Genomic DNA, 21,965 nt, shown 5'->3' with positions numbered 1-21,965 from the left:
TGCCTGGCACTGAGGGCAGCGTCTGCCGCGGGCCCGGCTCCTGTCCCCTACGCCTGCTGCACGTGTGCACGATACTGGGACAAAGGAACAGCAGCGTGTGTGTGCAGGCCCGCGCCCAGCCCTCTACCTAAGCTCTGGGCATCCCACTGCAGGGCGGGAGGCTGAGGTGACAGGACTCCAGGGCGCGGCCTTCTGGAAGGCCTGGCTCTATTCTGGACTCCTGGAGCCTGAAGGATTCTGGAAAGGATGATTCCAGCTCACCCACACCCCACCACGTCCACTGCAGAGGAGAAGTGACCACCGCTGCCCCTGTGGAGGAGCTGCAGGGCCGGCATCGGTCATTCCCCACAACAAGGTAAGGGCAGGACGCAGTTTGTAACAATGGGTAAGAGCTCTGCGTGCTATTCTGCAGCATTTCCGAAAGGTTCTCAGAAAGCGAGGCATTATTGGTGTGGCCTTGTGCATGATCATTTGGGTAAATGCCCAGGAGTGGGATTGCTGGGTCATAGAGGAGTTCTATGTGGAGTCTTTTGAGGAACCTCCATACTGCTTTCCAGAGTGGTTGAACAAGTTTACACTCCCACCAACAATGCAGTAAGGTTCCCTTCTGTCCACATCCCCTCCAGCATCTGTTGTTATTAGAGTTCTTGATTCTAGCCATTCTAACTGGGGTGAGGTGGAATCTCAATGTTGTTTTTATTTGCATTTCTTTTATGACCAGAGAAGTTGAGCATTTCTTCATGTGTCTACCGGCCATTCTTATTTCCTCTTCAGAGAAATCTCTCCTTAAGCCTTTTATGCCTTTAGCCCATTTATTAATGGGGTATTTGTTTTGGGTATTTGTTTGGGTATTTGTTTTGGGGGGATTTAAGTTTTTTAGTTCTAAGCATATACTTTAGATATGAAGCCCTTGTCTGTTGTAGGGCTAGTGAAGATCTTCTCCTGATCTATGGGCTTTTTATTTATCTTGCTAGCTGTTTCCTTTGCCATGCAGAAGCTCTGCAGTTTAATGCAAGCCCATTTATCCAACCTTTATTTGATTTGTTGTGTGTCTGAGTCTTGCAGCTTTATTTACTATAGCTAAGATGTGGAACCAACCCAGATGCCCCTCAGTAGATGAATGGATCGAGCAAATGTGGTATATATACACAATGGAGTTCTATACCTCCATTAGAAAGAATGACATTGCCTCATTCATAAGGAAATGGAAAGGCCTGGAAAAAATTATATTAAGGAAGCAAGCCAGGCCCAGAGAAATGCAGGGTGCATGGCTTCCCTCGTTAGTAATAACGGGAATGTGTCTGTGACGTTCTTCGCCGAGGATTACATTAACCCAGTCGCTAGGTGCACAGGAGCATATAAAATGAAGCGTACCAAAATAAACTTCTAGAATTGGAAATGAGAGGTTTTTATTATGTTCTGTTCGCAGTTATTTCTACTTTTTTCTTTCTCTTTTAGTTTTCTGTACCCTTTGTCTTGTATATACATTTATCTGACGGGTGGAAGGGAAAGGAAATCACAGCAACCGCAGGGCAACGGATGAACGAATGCAACAGTGATACTCACTAGACACGACACTGGAAGTGAACTTTACACCTTGGAGGGAGGGAAGTGGGGGAGAGAAAGTGGGGGGATGAGGGATGGGGTAACTGTTCCGTAAGAAATGTACTCATTACTCACCTGCGAGACGGTAACCCCCTCTCTTCACCTTGACGATAAACAAACATAAAGTAAGAAAAGTGCAAAGCAGGCAGACGTACCGACACCTGGTTGGCTTCAGAAAACCGAGCAATTTAAGGCAAATACTGTTGGACGGTGCAAAGGCCACATGGAGGGGGTGCGGGGTGCTGACGAATCATCCCAGGGCTCAGCCCCGGCCTCCCCGCGCTGCGTCCTGCCTCAGCCCCGGCCTCCCAGCGCCGCGTCCTGCCTCAGCCCCGGCCTCCCCGCGCTGCGTCCTGCCTCAGCCCCGGCCTCCCCGCGCTGCGCATCCTGCCTCAGCCCCGGCCTCCCCGCGCTGCATCCTGCCTCAGCCCCAGCCTCCCCGCGCTGCGCATCCTGCCTCGGCCCCGGCCTCCCCGCGCCGCCCGGCCTCCCCGCGCTGCGCGTCCTGCCCTGGCCCCGGCCTCCCCGCGCTGCATCCTGCCTCGGCCCTGGCCTCCCCGCGCCGCGCATCCTGCCCCGGCCCCGGCCTCCCCGCGCTGCGTCCTGCCTCGGCCCCGGCCTCCCCGCGCTGCATCCTGCCTCGGCCCCGGCCTCCCCGCGCTGCGTCCGGCCTCAGCCCCGGCCTCCCCGCACCGTGCATCCTGCCCCGGCCCTGGCCTCCCCGCACCGTGTCCTGCCTCAGCCCCGCCCTCCCCGCGCCCACAAAATCCCCCCTGCGAGAAGCTTCTCTGAGCTGCCCCGTCCCAAGCACGTTATCGGCCAGCGGTCAGCGCATCCGGGGCACAGAACATTCTGACCTAACGCTGAGTATTTGCAGTCATTGAAAGCGAAGACCCAGAGTTTTCCCACGGAGAGTGTATATTACTCTGTCCGAGCACGCACGTCACAATCTACACTACAATGTAAACTTAAAAACAAAAACATCTAATATCCCCCAACGTACAGGACAGCCTTGGCTTCCGTGGGCCTCGGGCAGAGGGCACGGGGCAGATCTGCCCCTTCCTGCTGCTCGGGAGGCGTGGAACCAACAGCGCGGGGAGCTGAGCCGTAATGGCCAGGGCCTGGTCATGTCTTCTTAAGGAGCTGAGCTGCGATCTGGAGGAGTCTCCATCCCTGGGCGGATCAGACATTGATTTGTGAAGCTCTTCTGTGGGCAGATGGCACCAGGCTTATCGGTCTCCTGGTACCAATTAGATAACTTCACTCAACCGGAATGGATTCCGCATTCCCTGTGCCTTTGCATTACAAAACAAAAATGACCAAAAGAAGGAGAAATAAAAAGGAGCAAAACAAAACAGAAATTCAGGGTTGAACAAATGCGGTATAAATGTATTTTATTTTCGAGGAGAACGTGGGACCGTGAAGAGGGCCGAGAGAGAGACACTGAGCAGGAAGAATGTCCGCAGCCCGGCTCCCACACAGATCTCCACTGCGGCCACAGGACGGCAGGGAACGCGGATGCGGGAGCGTGGACTCGAGCCTCTCCCCCTCCCACTGAGCAGCCAGCCTCAAACCGCGGTAAGGAAGATGCTCCAGCACTGTCCCTTTAAACATTGACAGCAGAGCACCCCTGGGACAGAGGGCTGCTGGTCCCGAGGCCCCCAGGGGATGGACAGCTCTGGCGTGGGTGGACGGGCACATGGGCACCAAGTCCCAGCCCTGCCTCTCCTCTTCCACGCTGGGGACTCCGCCCACTGCTACTCCGGGGGGTTCACTGCCTTAGAGGTCTCCAACTCCTTCTGTCCTCAAAAGAACTGCGGGTGGTCAGAGGTCAGGACCTCTGCAGCCCGCTGATGTCCCCTGAGGTGCCTCTTCGGTGTGTGAGTCGAGGCCTGCTTGCATGCGGTCACGGTCTTCCCTCATAGATTCTCAGCACAGCCGCGCGGCCCAGGTTTTCGGTTTGCCGTGATGTTTCAGCACTGTGGACAGCAGCCCGGCCTGCTGCCCATTTTACCTCCTCTAGGGAGGATTCCTGAGCTGCCACAGGTAGGGGACTTAGAGACACTTTGATTCCTGCCTGCACAACTGGGGAGGAAGGCTGGCTCCGTGAACACTCACAATCCCAGCGCGACCCAGTGCTTTCGCACCTACTCTGCAGCTGTGACACAGAGCGCGCGTCCGCAGCAAAACCACGGGCTCCTAAGCCTGGTCTTAATAAACCAAGCTTTCCAAGTGGAGCTTAAGACTGGGTGAGCGCGGGAGACTTTCTTGCGCTAATACAACATGTGCAGAGGTAAGATGACTGCCAAATTAATTTCCCCTGGCTTTGTCGAAGATAAAAACTAATCAGCCATCTCCTTCGTGAGTATTAATCTTTCATCAAAAGATAATCTTTGTGCTCTTTCTGCTTTCACTAATTCTCCCACGAAAGTCATAAACAAACAAAACTAAATAGCTGGCGGGCAGAGCTCTTCTCTACTTATCCCTCAGCCAGAGCTAAAGGCACTTTCAAAGAAAATGAAGAAAATTAGATTCTGGCTATGGTAAAGACTGCCGTAAGGACTGCCCTGTTCCCAGAAGCCCCACCCCGGCAGCTGCCATCCGCTCGGATCGGTTTGCACACCCAGGGTTACAGTTACAACACCGCCTCCACAAAACTCGCCAGCCTGAGTGTGTTCTGACCTTGACAGAAGACAAACACACCAGGCAGACCTCGCAGTGGTTGGTCGCGTTCTGAGTATAGAAAGACTGGAGGTGAGACTCTGTGGTCCAGCTTTGTGGAGAGAGCCCCAGCCCTTCACACTGCTCACTGTGTTTTGATGCCGGCTGGCTCGAGTGGGGGGCGGCATCACAGGCGCCGCCATCACAGAGGTTTTACTGAGGAGCAGCTATTAATTTGCCCCAGCTTTGCACTCAGCACCTGCTGAGAGGGCGAGCCCACTCTGGGGTCTGAGGGAAAGTCAATTCAGACCTGACACGGAGTCCCAGAGTGTGTGTGGAGTCTTCCTCCGGAGGATCCCTGGAAATGGTCCAAGCTGAGGGCCAGCCTGAGCTTGGGCAGGAAGGGCCCCGGTCACCTTTGGAAACGTTCCTGGCTAAAGAACTGTGGCAAGCTTTAAATTTTTCCTCTATTAGGTACTGCTCAAATCATGCCAGTTGCCAGGAATGAGCAGGCAGGGTGCAGGCGATCCAACGCACGATCCGAGCCTCTGTAATGACAACAACATCTTCTCTGCCAAATACAACCTCCACAAGGTCCTTTGAAAGGAAATGGACTCCTCCTTACCAGCCACGCAGAGGAGACGGAGAACCAAGTAATCTCAAATGAGGTGACAAACTGAGCACCAAACAAGTCACGGCAGGCCCTGTTCACCATCTTTACATGTGTCATGTTTGCTGGTCATGATTTGAGGTGTTACGTTCCCAGCCCCCAGACTGTACGCTCGTGACAATACAGAGCATACAGGCTCGTGGTGTACATACCTGTAATCCCAGCTACTCAGGAGAGAGATGAAGACAGCAAGATGTTGAGTTCAAAGCCAGCTAGGGACAAACGGCAAAAGCCTATTTTAAAAAGTCAACTTCAAACATCAGGACTGGTGGCAGTGCGCTTGCCTATCATGCAAGAGGCCTTGGGTTCGATTCTCAGTACTGGAAAAGTCACACACACACACACACACACACACACACACACACACACACACTCCAGAGCTCTGATATCTGGGAGCATGGAGTGAGAAGGCGCCGTTAGCATCTGATCACAACCTCTCTACCCTCAGATGCTCGTCAGCCTTCCATCAAAAGTTGGGAGACCTATACACCTGAAGGAGCAGCATGGTCCAGGGTTCTAAAAAGGCTTATTTCATCCCTTATTGGAAAAGTGCCGGCCAGTTCCATACAAAATACACATACGATTGCACATCCCAGTGGAATTCTTGACTCTGGGCCTCTCCTGTTAGAGACATGGCCGCCCCTTCGGTGCTGCCCAGCATGGGGGCCAGACCTGAGCTTGGAACACTTAAGGCTGAATCAATAACTCCTTGGTGAATTTCTCCTTTAGAACTCATTTGTACTTTTCCCCCTCTCTGAAGACACACAATCCATCAGAGACAAGCAATTGTTGTAGCCTGAACTGGGCATTTGTTTTCTTATACATCAAAAGTTTGGAGGAAGCCTTCCAGTGCCAAGACTTGCTTTTCTTGGCATGTTTTCTCAGAAGGTGCCCTTGCCTCTGAGCTCACGTGTGGCCTGCGCTAGGATCCCGTGGCGTGGTTCCATGCTTGATAGAAATGTGGAGTGGCATTTGTTCAGCTCATCCAGTGTTTAGATGATCGATGGTTTTGTTTTTCAGAATCAACTATTTTGTCGGGCTCTCCATGATGGGTTAGGGGCGGAAGGATGGAAGAGACTTGGCTATTACTCACTGCAGGATTTGCTACCAAGAGAACACTGCAGAAATTAAACCACCCTCCAAAAATTAACCCTTTAGTTCCATCCGGGATGATACTGCTCAAGTAGAAATGCACAGTTCTTAATGCGAGTGGGGCGGGGGTGGATGGGAGGAGCGATGGGAGGGGTGGTGTGGACCCGCACGCATGTTCTTCACCTGTGGCTGTAACCACGGCAACCCCGCGGGCACAGTACTCAGCTGTGCCTGGAGAGTTCACGTGGCTACAGAACTCCTGGTATCCCGTCCCTGCCTGGCCCTGTCCTGAGCAAGAGAGACAGAGCAGTCACGGAAGGGTCTGTTTCTCCCAGTATTTTCTTATTTTGGAGTAGAAACTTCCCAGAAGACCCAGAGAATTGCCCTTGAATTTCTCCATGCAAATTACCTTAAGATAAGGCCCTCAGAGACATGTAGTTAAAAATGATGTTGCTAGAAAGTGAAGGTGTGGCTCAAAGGGTAGAGCACCAGCCTTGAGTGGAAAGGCTGACGGACAGCACAGCACTTAGGCCCTGAGTTCAAGCCCCAGTCCAGGCACAAAAATATGAAGCCACTAGAACGACCTCCCTATCTCATTGTACTGATGTTTCTACCACAAAGAGAGACTGGAGACAGAGACATGCACACAAAGGGAATGTCACTGGAACACCAGGTTGAGATTTAGGAGGCGCTTGCGTAAGTCCCAGCGTGCCGAAGGCAGCCAGCAGATGATCATACGCTGGAGGAAAGGCAGGAGAGCAAAGCGCCCCCAGTGGGCCGTCCAGCCTCCACCACCCCGTGGCCTAGCCAAGGTGCTCTGACCCTAACATCTCCAGCGACTCTAGCACACGAATGCACTCAACCGAACAAGCATAGTGGCCAGAGCCCCAGTAAGCCCCAGTAAGGAGCCCCACCTTCAGCCCCAGCTGCAGAGACCATTATCCTTCTATAATGGGAACTCACCACCTCACATACCTCCAGCTCTCCCTGCTGGCTAGTGTACATGGCTCAAAAGATAGGCCTTCCCTGGGTCTGCCTGAAGAGATGCGAAGGGAGTAAAGTCTTCGGAGGGTGTGATGTTTAACTCTAGGTGTCAACTTGACCGATGAAGGCAGGCTCAGAGAGCTAGAACAACGAAATTTCCAGGCATTTGGATAAAGGTACTGAGTGTGGGAGATGCACCCCATGCCCTGTGAACGTCCAGTGTTTCACCCCCATCCTACAGGCTGAAAATAGAGAAATCTTCCCTCAAAAAAACAGCAACTGTTTTCTGGTCTGGGACTTCCTGTGGAAACTAAATTGTTTTCTAATCTCTCATTAAGCTAGAATGAAATAAAAGACACAATAAGGAGTAATTTTAATTATAATCTTCTCTCCCAGAGAGATCTTAACTTACAGTTAAAATAGAGCTGAATCAAACCCAGACAAATGCCAGAGATGGCACCCAAAAAGCTGCCAGGCTTTGGGTAGATGATCAGAGACAAAGGTGAAGGCTGAACTGCTACGCTTTGCTTCGGAGAAGTGATTGTTTATACTCAAAACCTAAGACGGACTTTTGAATATTCGATGAACTAGTATTAATAGGAAGATATTAACCACACATAATATGTGAATACCCAAAGACAAATAGTTCCTGGTGCCAACAAAAAGACCGTAAGAGCCTAATTTCCCCTCGGAAAAAGAACTTCCAACTTTCTATTGAAAGCATCACCTTCTTAACAGAACTTCATTAATTTCAACTTCATTAAATAGGCAACATTACAAGATGGTAAAAATAAAAAGGTAGGCAGAGGAATTCAACATTTGCATATAGATGGAAAAGTATTCAGGTCCAAATGATGGGTGAGAAAAATAATGATTTTCAATACTTCCCTATAATGTTTAACTAAATTAGCATTTAGAAATATCTTTACCATATTTTTATGCAAGACAGATAGATTTGTTTGAAGAAACTTTTTAGCGTTAACAATAAAAGAAATAAAATCCATCTCATCGCAGGTACAACTGCATGATGTGCGGGAACCCTTGGGACCTTCTAAGGTTTAAAAAGTTTCGGTCAAATCAAGATAACAGTTTGTTTAATAGCCTTTTACTCCATTGAACGAACTGCCTTTCACTCACTCACACTCAAAGATTTTATTTTTCATCTCTATTAATACCTAAAATAGCAAACAAAGGAGCCCAATGGTGCCTGCCGGCATGTGTACAGAGCGGATTACCAGTCGCTGAGTAGTTGTTGACAACAACCCGGGAACAGGGTGGAAGCAGACAGAGTGTGTAGTGATGACCATCTCCAGTCACAGCCGTCATCTGCTGTGTCTCCACTGGGGGGCGGCGTGGGGGGAGGACACAGGACAGATTCTGGTCCCTTTGGACCTTTAGAAAGGCATGGCTACCATTGTGGGGCATCACCGCCATGACCAAGTGGTCACCTGCACACCCCATGGCCGCTGGCCCGTGCCCCGCACCACCATTCCAGACATGCCCGAAGGCCGGGCCCGACCCAGCGGGGCAGTGTCTAGATGCTTTGGGGGCAGGGGCTCCCCACTCACGGGGTGACCCAGCTCTTCCTTCATCTGCTGTCCAGTGCCCGGGCCTTGGCTGCTCCCCAACTTCTCAAATCCACTGAAGCACAAGCCAAAGCCATGAATTCACAAATGGGAAATGGAGGTGGGATATCTGTTCATTTGTAAGCTGGCTTCTGGGCTCTGGGCTCCTGAGTGAATGTCACTCTGTCACCTGCACACTGTGTGCAGGTGAGAGGCTCCGAGGCCCGAGGACGGCGCTGACCGCCGAGCCCCATGGACGGCACTGACCGCCGAGCCCCATGGACGGCACTGACTGCCGAGCCCCGTGGACAGCGCTGACCGCCGAGTCCCGTGGACGGCGCTGACCGCCGAGCCCTGTGGACAGCGCTGACCGCTGTTCTCTAGCAGTGATTATGTGTACCTTGTACAAAGAGTCGGGAAGGGGAAGGTCCTGTTTCCAAAGGCATTCTAACAGTCATACCCAGGCTCAGGCAAGAGAAAACGTGGAGGAGAAAAAGGATACAAACTGTTTCTCTGTTCTGCCCTTCTGCCAGGGACTTCTGTTTTGGAGGAGGGAATGCTTGGACGCCTCCTGACTCCAGAAAACAGTTAATATCCTCTCCCACTTCTGTGCAAGTACTGCTCTAATTACAAGTACATAGTGCATCTAAGCAATGTGACGATTTTAATGCAAAACAAAAATCTCTTCCCCACCCCCTAGCTCAGTGGCCTGCTAGGAATGACCCATAAACATAGACTTGGTTAACTTCATATAAAAAATACTGTGTATTTCTCCCGGTGGGTTTTTTAACTTGAGTAACATTTTAGCATTACGCCATCTGATCCAAATTTTTACTTTATGTGAATTAGAGAAATAACTCTAGCCTCAGTACTGGGCCCTCAGCACACTCTGAAAGTGATGTCCACCTCATTTTTCACACACTAGTTTTGACAATGTTTGTGCTAAAATCACTGAATCAAAGAGTATATCCTATCCAGTTTAGCCAGGTACTGGTGGCTCATGCCTGTAATCCCAGCTACTCAGGAGGAGAGAATATGAGGATTGCTATTTGAAGTCAGCCTGAGTGGAAAAGTCCACAGGACTCTTATCTCCAATTAGCCAAGAGGTGTAGCTCAAGTGGTAGAGCACCAGCCGGGAGATAAAAATCCAAGCAAGAGTACAAGGCTTGAGTTTAAATCCTCAGTACTCACATGCATGTGCGAGAACACACACACGCACAGAGCAACTTACTGAATATGCAAAGCATGGATTTTTGTGTTAAAAATATGAATATGCTTTCATCCTGCCGGACTTTGTTGTTGTTTTTCCAACAAACTCTGAAACCATTCCCACCAACTTTAAATATATCATGCATTCCCCAGGCTAGATTTATTAGACACTCTTTACATACAAAGAAATCAAACATTTGGAAAAGCTGTTAAATCTAGAACGAACACTACGGGAAAATAAAACCAAATAGACCAAGCCTGTGCAGCACCCCAGAACCACAGCTGAACCCCTGCATTGTCCTCCAGGAAACGCGGGCCGCCTGGGCCCCGGGTCCCCACCTCGGAGGTCCAGGCACCAAACTAGGCAGAGGACCGAGGGGTTTGATCGGTTCGCCAGGCCTCAGCTGCCCAAGGACCCTCTGGTGACCAGCGTCAGACCTTCCCAGGTAGCCAGTGAGAAGCAGCACCCACCGAGAGACAACGGAGGCCCAGGGCCTTCTCACGGAGGCTGGGCAAGGCCCAGGGAGGAACAGAGGGGCTGCGTCCACCGAAGGCAGAGGCCGCTGGGCCGGCAGTGGAGGGCAGGGTCCCCGCACGCTGAGGCCTGGGAGAGGGGTCATCTGGGAGCTGTAATTATGGAGAAGCGTTAATGTCATCAAACCCAAGAAAGGACAAGGAGAAAGAGGTGACGCCCTGAGCACCCCCATCCTCCAGCCTGAGGGGCTCTGGTCAGCATTTCCTCGTGGTAAATTCCAGGTGGAACTGGAGGATGGGCTCTCTGGAGAGAGGCAGCCGTGGAGGCCCAGAGCAGGGAATGAGCAAGGCAAACCCCTCCCCTGGGGTACATCCTCCACCACCTGCGCAGCTGGACGGCCTCTCCCACCGCCGCCCCAGCTCCAGGGCCTCACCTCTGCACTGCACCGATGAGGGGGTGCCAGCCAGCCTGGTCTGCAGGGAAGGAGCCCTCACTCCAAGGAAAGATCCCCTTCCCGCCAGCCGCCATTCCCCCGGTTCAAGTCAGCCAGACTCAGAAATTAACAAGTCGCTCCCAGCGCTGATTTTACATTTCTGATCTCTTAAATGTGGTTTAATGAGTTGATTTAACTTTAACTGAAAATTCATTAAAATGTATTTGCTCTAAGTAAATATTTAAATGAATCTCACACACGAGGGAAGGGGGCGTGTTTAGTGAGCTCATCTTCTCTCTGGAAACAGGCTGCATTTCTCCAGCCAGGGTCCATCCGCTACTAATCACACCTTCTCCTGCCAAAACCAGCAAGTCCCCTCAGCATTTCAGCCTGCAAGGCTTAACACCTCCGAACTCCACTCAAGATTTCTCCCTTCCTCGTGTCTACTGTGAGCAGCTGGTCAGCTCCTGTGCTGGGGGAGAAGGCCTGGGCATCCAGCACCACGCCCCCTGCAGCAGGTAGGGAATCACGTCTGACCTTCATTTCTTCTCTTTCCTCCTTCATCCTTAGGTGTTAGTTTTCGTTATCCCTAAATAAACATGCAACAGGGCTTTCAATCCAACATGCCGACTTTGTGAGAGCGATGCATCTTCATCGCCCACCACCGCATCAGAGCAAGTCTCTCGTTTACAATTCTTGAGACAAATAACCCTGATAGTAGATGTGACGTGTGCACCAGGACCTCTGACAAATTATTAGCAGCTGACAACTTATTAGATAGAACTCATACCATTTGCCTCATTGGTTCATTCACGTAAAGACTCGTGACTGAACCTGACGTAGCTGCAAAGCCCGGGGTGTTGATTTGGGCACCCCAAGTATGGCAGACGGAGACGGGAAGGAAATCAAAATGAACCCTACCAACTCTTCGCTGAGCTCATTAGGCCAGAAGCCCAGGCAGCCACTGTGTTTCAATTACATGACCGTCAATGGATTGTATTTTCCATTTGGTCGGTTGTCTGTTTTGCCTTTCCTGTTGTTCCTGCCGTTCCTGTCTATAATTAGGGATGAAGCCATCATGCGACAGTTCACCTGGAGAGGGAGCAGGTGGCGGTCAGTGACTGGACGACACGCCCGGCCTGACCAGGCCCAGGCCCACGCCAGGAGGACAGTCAGCGGTGACGGCCACAGTTCTCACTTCAAGTGTCTTGTGCCAAGACATGTCTACCACCATGCAACCAAGACAACACGCTTCTGAGCATCTACCCCAGGGAAGCGAACACCGTGTCTCCACACGCTCGCCTGTAATACCTGTAAAAGCCAGACGCAAATACAATGTCCCAAACGAGAGGGCAAGATGCGCTTGAGCCAGAAACAGAAGATGGGTCAGGAGAAGAGGCCTCGCCGAGGACTCTGGGCCCTGCCCCTCACAGAGCCACCTCCGCCGCCCTTCGCGGGAAGCGAGGGCCACGGGCCAGGAGGGCGTGCGTGGGAAGGCAGCACCCGACCGCCTGGCGAGGGCCACGAGCCAGGAGGGCGTGCGTGGGAAGGCAGCACCCGACCGCCTGGCGAGGGCCACGGGCCAGGAGGGCGTGCGTGGGAAGGCAGCACCCGACCGCCTGGCGGGAACTTGACCTACACGTAGGTCGACTAGTTGGAGATGGCATTTCTTTCACCATGTTTAAATCATCGTACGAGCAAGCTGGCATTCAGCAAGGCGGTTTGTGCACCCTCGTGGGGTCGCCCTGTTCACCTTTCACCCCCGTCTCCCCCACACACACATTTCGTTCTCTAGACCATGCGTTGGATTTTATGGCTATGTTCTTCTTGCCTTCCTCTCTTCATTCCTTGGAAATCCACAGCCCTCAGATGCTTCTGCAGGTCCATCTCCAAGCTTAATTCATGTGCTCATGAAATGGCTTGGGGGTTGGGGGAGCAGGCCCCTTTCACAGGGTGAAAGCTACATACTACCTAGCCATGGTTATAATTCCTAGTATCTGGCTAGCCCTTCAACTGTGGTCATAGTTCTCTTCTAAAGGGTATTAAATTACTTAGTAACAGAAAAGAGAAATTAAGCCATTCTGCAGTGAAGTTTTCAAGCCAAAGATGACTCGAATAATTGACCTAACTAATTCTTTTTGAAAAAAACTTCTGTAGCCAAAATTTGAAGAGAACTAGCAGTGTCGAAAATATCTGAGTACATTCAATAACTCTGACAGCAAACAGAGCAGCTAGATTTATTCAACTCACTGAGAAAATGTGATATTAAGTAGTGCTTGCAGCATACATCTTGGGATTAAACCAGAGCCTTTCTCTTAGTCCCACAGGATATAATGAAATTCAGGCCATAAATTAAAGATCAGCGCATATATTTGCTTTGACTCAAAATGCAAGGTGACAGCAAACGGATTACCTTGACAGGTGTGCGGGAAAATTGCGTTCAGTTCACTCAAGTAGCATAAACAAAGATGGTAGTTAAGAAAAGTGATAAAATTTTAGACAGCACAACTCTTATTAAAAAACAACCCACAAGGCATTGATCTGACACCATATCGTCAACAAAGAGCAAAAGACACACTAGGAAGTCCCGCCCAAGAAGGCCACCTTTCCCCACCAAGGACCGCGTTGGATTCTGAGACTGAAGGAAAACCACATGGGCCAAGAATGACAGGAATGGAAGGCCTGAGCAACAGTGGCCAGCAAGCTCACGCATGCGATGCTCTGTCTCTGGAACTCCAACCAAAAGACCCGGAGGGACCATGCCCAACATCAAAAAGCAAAGCAAAACAGCCAGCAAGGTGTGTGACAGAGAGCCCCAGGCCTCTGAACGAGATTGGGAGGATTAAACTCCAGTCCTGGGCAGGGGTCAGGTTGGCATCTGGGTTCAAAAGGACCCGACTGAAGGACTTCCAGAGAAGCCAGATATCAGGACGATTGGAAGTCTCTAATTTTTGAATCTTGGTAACTAATTTTAAAACATTCGAGCCTGCGTGCTGGACTCAGACAACAAGCTCTAAGCTAGCTCATCAAGCTCTCGATCAAGGCTTCAGCAGAGAATTGGAAGGGTTGGGTCCCACAGCTGCGCTGCGCTGTAGAAGCCGGGTGAGCGCGCTGTTCCCACAGCAGAATGCGGAGCACGCGGGTCACGGATGCTTTCCTCCTCCCCGGGGGCTGTCCCCACTCCAGGCCTTTTGGCTGGGTTTCCAGGCATCACGGTGATAGCTGGCTGTCCACTCTTGTTCTGTCTCCTGGGGCATTCTGGGAAAGAGATCCCAACGTTGTCCCGGGCAAGCACTTGCGCGACATGCTTTCTGGGAACCATGGCAGACAATGATTGGAACTAAATGAGACTCCATCTGACTTTGAGAAACACCTGTGAGGAAGTCCTGTGATCCTGTGTGGGCCAGGACTTCCCGTCCCCGCCGTGGTGACATTTTGTTATGGATCAGCCCAACCCTCAGGGCTGGGCTTGACCCGCACGGAGTAAGTGTGGCCAAGGCCACACAGTTGTGGGGAGCTGGGTTCTAGTGTGGCTTTGACCCCCAACCCTTTGTTTTTCTGAGAGATCCCGGGCAGATCCCTGCCCCTCTCCATTCCACTAACTGTGAAGTCAAAACTAAGACTCGTGGCTGGAAAAATTCGATGAATTCCAAATTCATTCAGCTATGATGCATTTCTCTTACTTTCCATCCTGTGTTTTTGATGCTTATATTACTAATACAATACTTACACCAAAAGAAGTTGACATTGTAACCCCCCATATTTGTTTAAAAGAGAACCGGATCGCACAAGAGCACGTAGCAAAGAGATACGTGCTGACATAAAGATGTGATGTATGCGGCTTTCAAGGTGAAATACTAAAATAAACAGTTCCCGGGTGATTGACAGGTCACCCAGGTTCAGCTGTGACGGACAGGACACCCCCGTAAGCCCGCATGGATGACGGGAAGGAGACACTACTAGAACGTGGAAAAAGAATCAGCCGCCCGAGGAACACAGCCAGCCTGCTGACGTCCACCAGAGACAGTCCAAGGGCAATCACCTTGAATTCACCTTCACCCACCCCCGCTCTCCCATCAATCTACTGCTGAGGGTTCAGAGAGAGGCCCACAGGAAGGCCTCCCCCAGTCCTTCCATCCAGGCCGGAGGGCAGGGCATGGGAGGTTAGGGGCAGAGACGGCCGGTGCGGGATGAAGCTCAGCCCATCCAGGCGTCCACACAGGTCCCTGCACATCCACGGCTGACATCGGTGCCTGCCACCTGGTCCAGTTGCCCGTGGCGGGCTCTGGTCTGGACATCCACCCTGTCGGTGGGGGAAAAAAGGCAGAAGAGCCAGTATTAGAAGCCCAGCTCTCTAAAAGTTTCTCTGCAGAGCTCAATCGGAGCAATTAAACTGTGAGTTTAAAAGGTAGTAGACATTCCTCATTGTGCTTATTTTGACATAGTCCATGGATTCTCGATGTCCCCTCTGTTGGACAGATGCTGGGCTCCAAAGCCTCTCAGTTGTACTTGATAATCCGCGTCCCCCTCTCTGGAAGGTTTTATAAAATACCGTAGCGAGACGCCACTTCACACTAAACTCATTACCACAAATTGGAACGTGTCAGTTATCAAAACATCTTGAGAGACCCACAAACGATTCCAAACAGATTTTAATATTTTTCCAGAGAAATGCACTGCCTAACAATGTGCTATTATTCAACCGTCTATACTGTCTCCTTGATCACCGGAGGCAGTTTCCGCTCAGACCGTATTAATTCTCGTTTCTCTTCTATAATCCAGGGGGAAGACAGGTACTTTTTGCCCTGTGTTGAGACTTGGAAGCTGACAGGATGGCAGATGTGGAGAAGGGACGGGTGGCACTCAGCGAGCGGATGCTGATCAGAGAGCTCTGGGTCTCTCGTTAGCTGATCCCACAGGTATTTATGCGAGGGATGCTGGGCTGCGAGGTTGGACCACAGCTGTAGGAAGCTGTGCGTGTCCGTGTGGTCCGGCTCCATTTGCTGCCACATCTGACACGCTGTCCTTTTGCAATCTCGATGACTTTCCATACAGCAAGTAGTGACAGACTATGGTCCCAGGGCCCGAAACTGCCCGCCAACTGTTTCTGTAAATGGGAGTTTTCTTGGAACCAATCAGCACCCATCATTAAGGTGTTGCTATAGCAACGCTCACACCACACCGTGGCGGACAGCAGTTGCAAGGCGACCAGATTTGCTGTTGGGTCCTTTACGAAAATGTTTGCCGATCTCTGCCCTAAATCTTTACATTATTGGGTGTGTTGTGTTTTTTTTTTTAGTTTTCTCCCCAGTCACATTGTTTAAATTATGTGATCTCTATGCGAACTGGCTGTGGAGGCCGATTCCTGATCGTCTTGTGAAGAGAATCCGTCAACTTGATCTTTCTTTTAATGTAAAATCCCTCTTCTCTCCCACACACTGGATATTGGGGCCGTATTTAGCCCGAAGCGCTCCAGTCTACGTGGAATCCCAGGACTGGCTCTGCTGCGCTAGATCGTCCGGGCTGCGCGAGGGAGGCGGGGCAGGACAGGAACCGCAGAACGCAGAACAGGACGTGTTTACGTGCAGTCCTCGCTCCCCAGGTGCTCGCAGGGGGAGCTGCAGCCAGGCTGGGCGGGACCGCCCCTCCGTCCACGCCCGTCCCTGCCCAGGGGCACTCGGCCCCCTGCTCTCCACCCTCCCTGGCCCGAACCGGCAGGCACGCAGCCCGGACCTGAAGACCGAAATCTGCCATCTGGGGCTCAAGCCCAGCTCCTCACCCCCTGGGCCCCGAACGAGGCCCACCCCCGATCCACAGCATCCTCTCCCGTGCTGGGGCTTCCTGTGAATGGCCGGCACACACTAAATGCTTCTTGAATCAGGGGTTCGCGGGAGAATGGATAGAGCCAGGGCAAAGTGAGACCTAGCTGAGACCCAGAAACTAAGCTCACGGGAGGGCTTCCCCACAGGTACCGCCTGGCCTCACTGTCTCCGCCAGCCAAGACGCAGGTGCCCTCTCCTCCCCACCACGCTCTGCCCTCATCTGCGCTGAGGAAGCAGCGATCCTCACGGTGTTCCGGCCAGCACCGCAGGGAAAGCCCTCTTCACATCACCCATTGCACTGTCTTCAATGTCTGCCCACAGGATGGGCTCTGCCAATTAAAGACGGTATTGCAATCCACCTTCAGTTTTGAGCTCACAGGGAAGAAAGCTTCCTGAGGGATCTGATGGACACTCATTAGTGGGCTGATCTTGCTAATGGATTTTCTGCCACAGCCACCACGTTTGAAATGAGCCCCACTCTTAATTGTAGCAAAGCTGGTTGGGCAGAGAGAGAAATACTGCTCTTTCTCCAGGGGCCGGCCTTTAGAGCTCATCTGTGCATCACAGTACTTCCTGAACCTACCTTTGGTACCTTAGAGAAAAGGACTAAAAAATAAAATAAAATAAAATACCCTTATGAAGTCAGTGAGACTCAGAATGCTTTGTAGAAATAAACAACTCATGGAAAGTATCAGAGGGCCCTGGTAAGATGGTTATGGGCAGTAAAGGGTTAAGCTCTCTGCAGCCTGGACACAGAGGACATCATTGACCCGAGCCAGGCCTGCGCCCCTCTCCGCTAGGGAAGTTTCCATGGTAAACATGTAATCGATAAAGACTGCTTGCCCCCGTCCAGGGTGAGTCCCGGGAAGAGAAAGGGAGAGTGGAAAGGAGCCACCTAGCTTTCCTCCCCAGTGCAAATCATTCCTGGGCCATCCAGGGGCTGATGCTTTTCAGCCAAAGCAGCTTCACAGACAGACAGGCGTAGGCACGGACGACTCCCCACTGCCCTGACGGCTGCCCCTGCTGGGTCTGGCCTTGAACCGTCCCGTCTTCCCGAGTCCAGTGTTCCTTCGCTAATAGAGTTCGCAGGCGATGCGCGAACAACAAAGAACCTAATGTTTGCAAATGTATCTCGCAAACTCTAGATGATGTTTGAAGAGCTGCTTAGGATGACCCCCTGAGAAACGGATTCACTCACCAATACATGCCAGACCTCGACCAAAACAGGCGCCGTGGAGAGCGGACGGCAGGCCGCGGACAGCAGGCCACAGACGGCAGGCCGCAGACGGCAGGCCGCAGACGGCAGGCCGCAGACGGCAGGCCACAGACGGCAGGCCATGGACCACAGGCCTCAGAAGGCAGGCCACGGACAGCAGGCCGCAGCTCCAGAGGCACTGGGGCAGGGGCAGTGGGGGGCAGTTGTCCCTGTAAATATGAATGAAGAAATTGGGACAAGGGTGAGAAGCAGTTTGACTGAAGGCATTAGACAGAGACGGCCACACAGTCCGGCTCGGCTCAGCTCAAACCTGTGCGCAAACCCGCCTCTGCTCAAACCGCCAAGGACAGAGGGACGCGCTGCTGGTTTTCACACCAGTCTTGGAGCCAAGAGCACGTTGGAGACACGAGATGCCCATTAAATGTGATTAAAGCCTAAAGACGCCAGCTTCCCAACACAGGCTCCCGCTAGCGGGTGGCAGGAGGTCCCGCCCCCGCCAGGCGGCCCCGCCTCCACGCCCCCTCAGCCCTGCCCCCGCTCCTCTCCTCCAGCCTCCTCGGTTGTAGCTGGTGCTGGGGGCCCAGGTCTGGAGTTTGCCTTTTTATAGTCTCATCATCTCTTTTGTTGTGTTAACTCTCTCCTCTACATTTCTCCATATTTTCTAGATCTTCCTTAATTATTCAGCAGCTAAATTAAGACACCTGTGTGGATGTATTTGTCTACAAAAAAAAAAAAGTCACTCATTTTACTCACAGAGGCCAATTACAGCCTGAAAGACAATGATTAACAGGGATTTTGAATGCAAACAGTGAGAATTCCAGTATGGTTTGGAGTGAGGTCTGAGGCAGTTGATCTGACTTTATACCAGTTAAGTCTACTAGATATAGGGGGAGAATCACATTTCTTTGAAGGAGAGTGCCTTTTATCTTCTATTTTACTTAGAAGCTTCATAGGAAATAACATGCCAAATGCGGGGCTCCACAAACAAAAACCTCATTAAATCGAGAACAAGCACGTTACCGACGGCATTAAACACTCCCCTCTCCAAGAGCAGCGAGGAGACGCCAGATCAAAGGCAGAGCGTCTGTCACTCCTGACCTGCTTGTGTCTCGTCGTCATTTCCAGATACATATTCCTATTAAACGTACTTCTCTATCACTTCTGCAAATAACTCCCCGAAGCCTTTTATTTCTGGTGATTGTTCTCGAAGCCAGCGGCTGCTGGAGGTGCAGGCTCCCGGCGAGCTGGGGACGCCACGGGCACACGGATCCCGCCAGGTCCCGCGTCCTTCGAGGCCGACACCGCGGCGTCCCCGAGCCCTGTGAACAGCAGAGTGCACTTCTGCCTCTGCGTGTGTCCCCAGAGCGTTTGGTGCATGGACATTTAAGAGAATTCAGCATATGCAATGGTGTCCAGCGGGTGGGTTTCGTCAGCTGCGTCTAGCCTGCAGACATATTTTCGTTGTCTGGAGGAATCTTCCCACATGTCCCTGGCAAAGGCACCTGGGAACTCTGCCTGGATGAAGCCCGTTCAGCCTCCTGCCAGGCCTGGCCCTCCCCACTCTTCCTTGGCCGGATGGTTGGTTCTATTGTTTGCTGTTTTGCCAGGCTCGCTGAAAGACTGCACGCTGATGACTTGTTCTTGTTGTTGTTTTCTTTGTGTGGAGTATTGGTTATCCGTTTCTCTGGCCCCAATATCACTAACAATAAATCACACATAGCAAACTCCCACTTGGTTGTTGGTTATCTTTCCATATGTAAGTATGTGAAGAGAGCCCACGATGGGGGCTGAGGTTGGCCACTCAGTGCTTGCTGTAGTAAATGCGTCTGCTGCCTTCTCTGGGGTTTGGCAGAGCTTCTGACAAAGAAGCAGGGGAGATTGGGAAGGACACACGAGTTTCGCTGTACTCTGATAGAGTCAGTGTCGTAAGGAAACTAGCTCGGCTCCGAGAGGTGAGGTCCCCACATGATGTATTTGCAGGGCGCATTTGAAGTAGTCTCGTGTTAGGGTTCATTTGGGAATCCAGCTCAGGTTGATGGAAGAAGAAAACACATAAAGGGCATTTGAGTGTGGGCTAGATTCTGGTTGCTCTCAGCCAATTACTGCCCAGTGGGGCATGGCTGTCTGGCTGGTGTCTTCACAGGTCGGAGTCTCATTGTCACGGTCCCTTTGCCCGTTTAATCCCTCGGCCTGTCCTCTGGTTGTGTGTCCTCGCGCACTGTGGAGCAGGTCAGTAAGGTGAGAGGTGTGAGCCACAGGAACTCGGCCCGGCCCAGTCCGCTATGCTCCACCAGCCCTCTGACCGCAGGGCCTTGTTGCCACACTTGCTGTTTTGTTGTTGCTGAGATCATCGGCCGACAGGGCCCCGCAGAGAGCACAGTGGACCAGCATCGGGGCTGCTGCTGACCAATTAATAACCTCCGCATGATGCTTCTCAGACCCAGGAACCCCCAGTAATCCAAAACAAGCCAAGAGAACAGATCCCACGCTGAGAATTTCAAATGCAAGCTGCTCCCAGGGCGTGAAGAAGCATAGATAATCGCACAGCAGCTACAAGACTCACCGAAAAGAAATCTGGAGCCATGTGATTGTCCACTTCTACCATGCGATGAGTTGAGGCACAGGTGACTCATGAGTGACTCACTGCAGGGACCTCAGCTTGAGTTGTTTGCATGAACAATGAGCATCACCCTCCAGAGTAAACAGGGGTGCTGTGGGGGGGAGGGGCACCCATCAATTATTTTATATTATCAGGGGATTTCTATACCATTAACCCTTGGAATACCATTCCTAAAACACACAGGGAATTAGCTGAAGCCAGCAGGACCCGGCAGCGGTGGCATCAAACAGCTGCTCTGATCGTGAGGTCAGACCAGTCCTAGCATGAGCTGGATCACAGACTTGAGGCTCTTGTTCCAAAGAAAAGTCACATGGGCTCTCGCCCTGTGAAGGTTGTTTAATTCACAGCTAGAATGTCTTAGGAGCTGGACACCTTGTTCTGTTTCTGGAAGACAAGGATCCAAGCAAAATGAGAGGCTGAGCTGTTTAGAAACATTTTTTTCCCCAGGTACATGAAGTGAAAATGTCTATGGACTGTAATTTCCAATGGCCTTACACGAGGAGAGCAAAATTATCCAGAGAATGTGATCATCGGGGTCTGGTAATGGCCACGGATCCAGCAGCCAGTGGGGGACGGCGGGGGAGGGGGGGAAGGCTTCCCTCTTGTTTGGAACTAAGCTGATGTTGAGGGGGGATGAGAGGAGCCACCAAAAAACCAAGTGGGGGAGTGGTACATGTCCAGCGACAGCATACATGTTCCCGCCGGTCCCCAGAGACGCATGCGCTACACTTCCCCAATAGAAAAAAGTAATAACAAAACTGAGGCCGTGTCCTGTGAGATCATACACCTCGCAGCCCCAGCCAACGAGGGGCCTGGAATGGGGCTGAGCACGGGTCAGCAGCCCCTTGCTCTAACTGCTCCAGGTGTGCTGCCCACCAGATACTGGGTCGTGCGAGGCTGCCATTAACCTCGCAAGCCTCGCTTTAATTGTTCTCCACGTCTCCAAGTCCCTTCCTGGAGCCGGGGCGGGTGAGGCAGTCTCTCGCACAGTCATTATGGTAGTCTGAGCGGTAAATACAAGCTCCTCGGGGAGAGGATTCCATCCCCTCGTCCTTCGTAACGTCTCCAGCTGATGGAGTTCCTTTCCACTTCAGGAGAGAGGGGGATATCGCTTCTCCTCCCCGGTGAAGCACCCATATCACACCAACAGTGAGCGAGAGGCAGAGGGGAGGCATTTTCTAGGCCAGGGCTTCTCCTAGATCTGACGCGTTCCCGGGAGTGTCTCCCCGTTTCAAGTTGTATTAAAATAAATGACTTCACACTCACTCAGAATCTCTCCCAGGGGACGCTGACCCCCCTTGCGTGCCCAGCTGTTGCCCGTGGGGTGAGCAGTCCTGGGCCCCTCAATCCACACACGAAAAGAGACCACACAGCAGACCCACCTGAGTTTGTAATGTTTTACCGCTGAAAGGGATTCGCTTGTTGCTTCCACGTACGCCTCAACTCTAACCAACTTAGAAATAATGCCAACAGAGCAAGAGCGTCTCTATTGTGGAGGGGGAAAACAATCCCCTAAGACTCTGACTTTCAAGCCTGCGTAAGGAGTGTTCAGTCATCTCAGATTCCAGGTGATGTAATGAAAACGCTGTAAGTTGACACTCGGTGGGGGTGTG

The sequence above is a fragment of the Dipodomys merriami genome, unplaced genomic scaffold, assembly GCF_024711535.1.
Source record: "Dipodomys merriami isolate MVZ:Mamm:240054 unplaced genomic scaffold, mDipMer1.0.p SCAF_163, whole genome shotgun sequence".
NCBI lineage: Eukaryota > Metazoa > Chordata > Mammalia > Rodentia > Heteromyidae > Dipodomys > Dipodomys merriami.
This window is presented reverse-complemented; position numbering follows the sequence as displayed.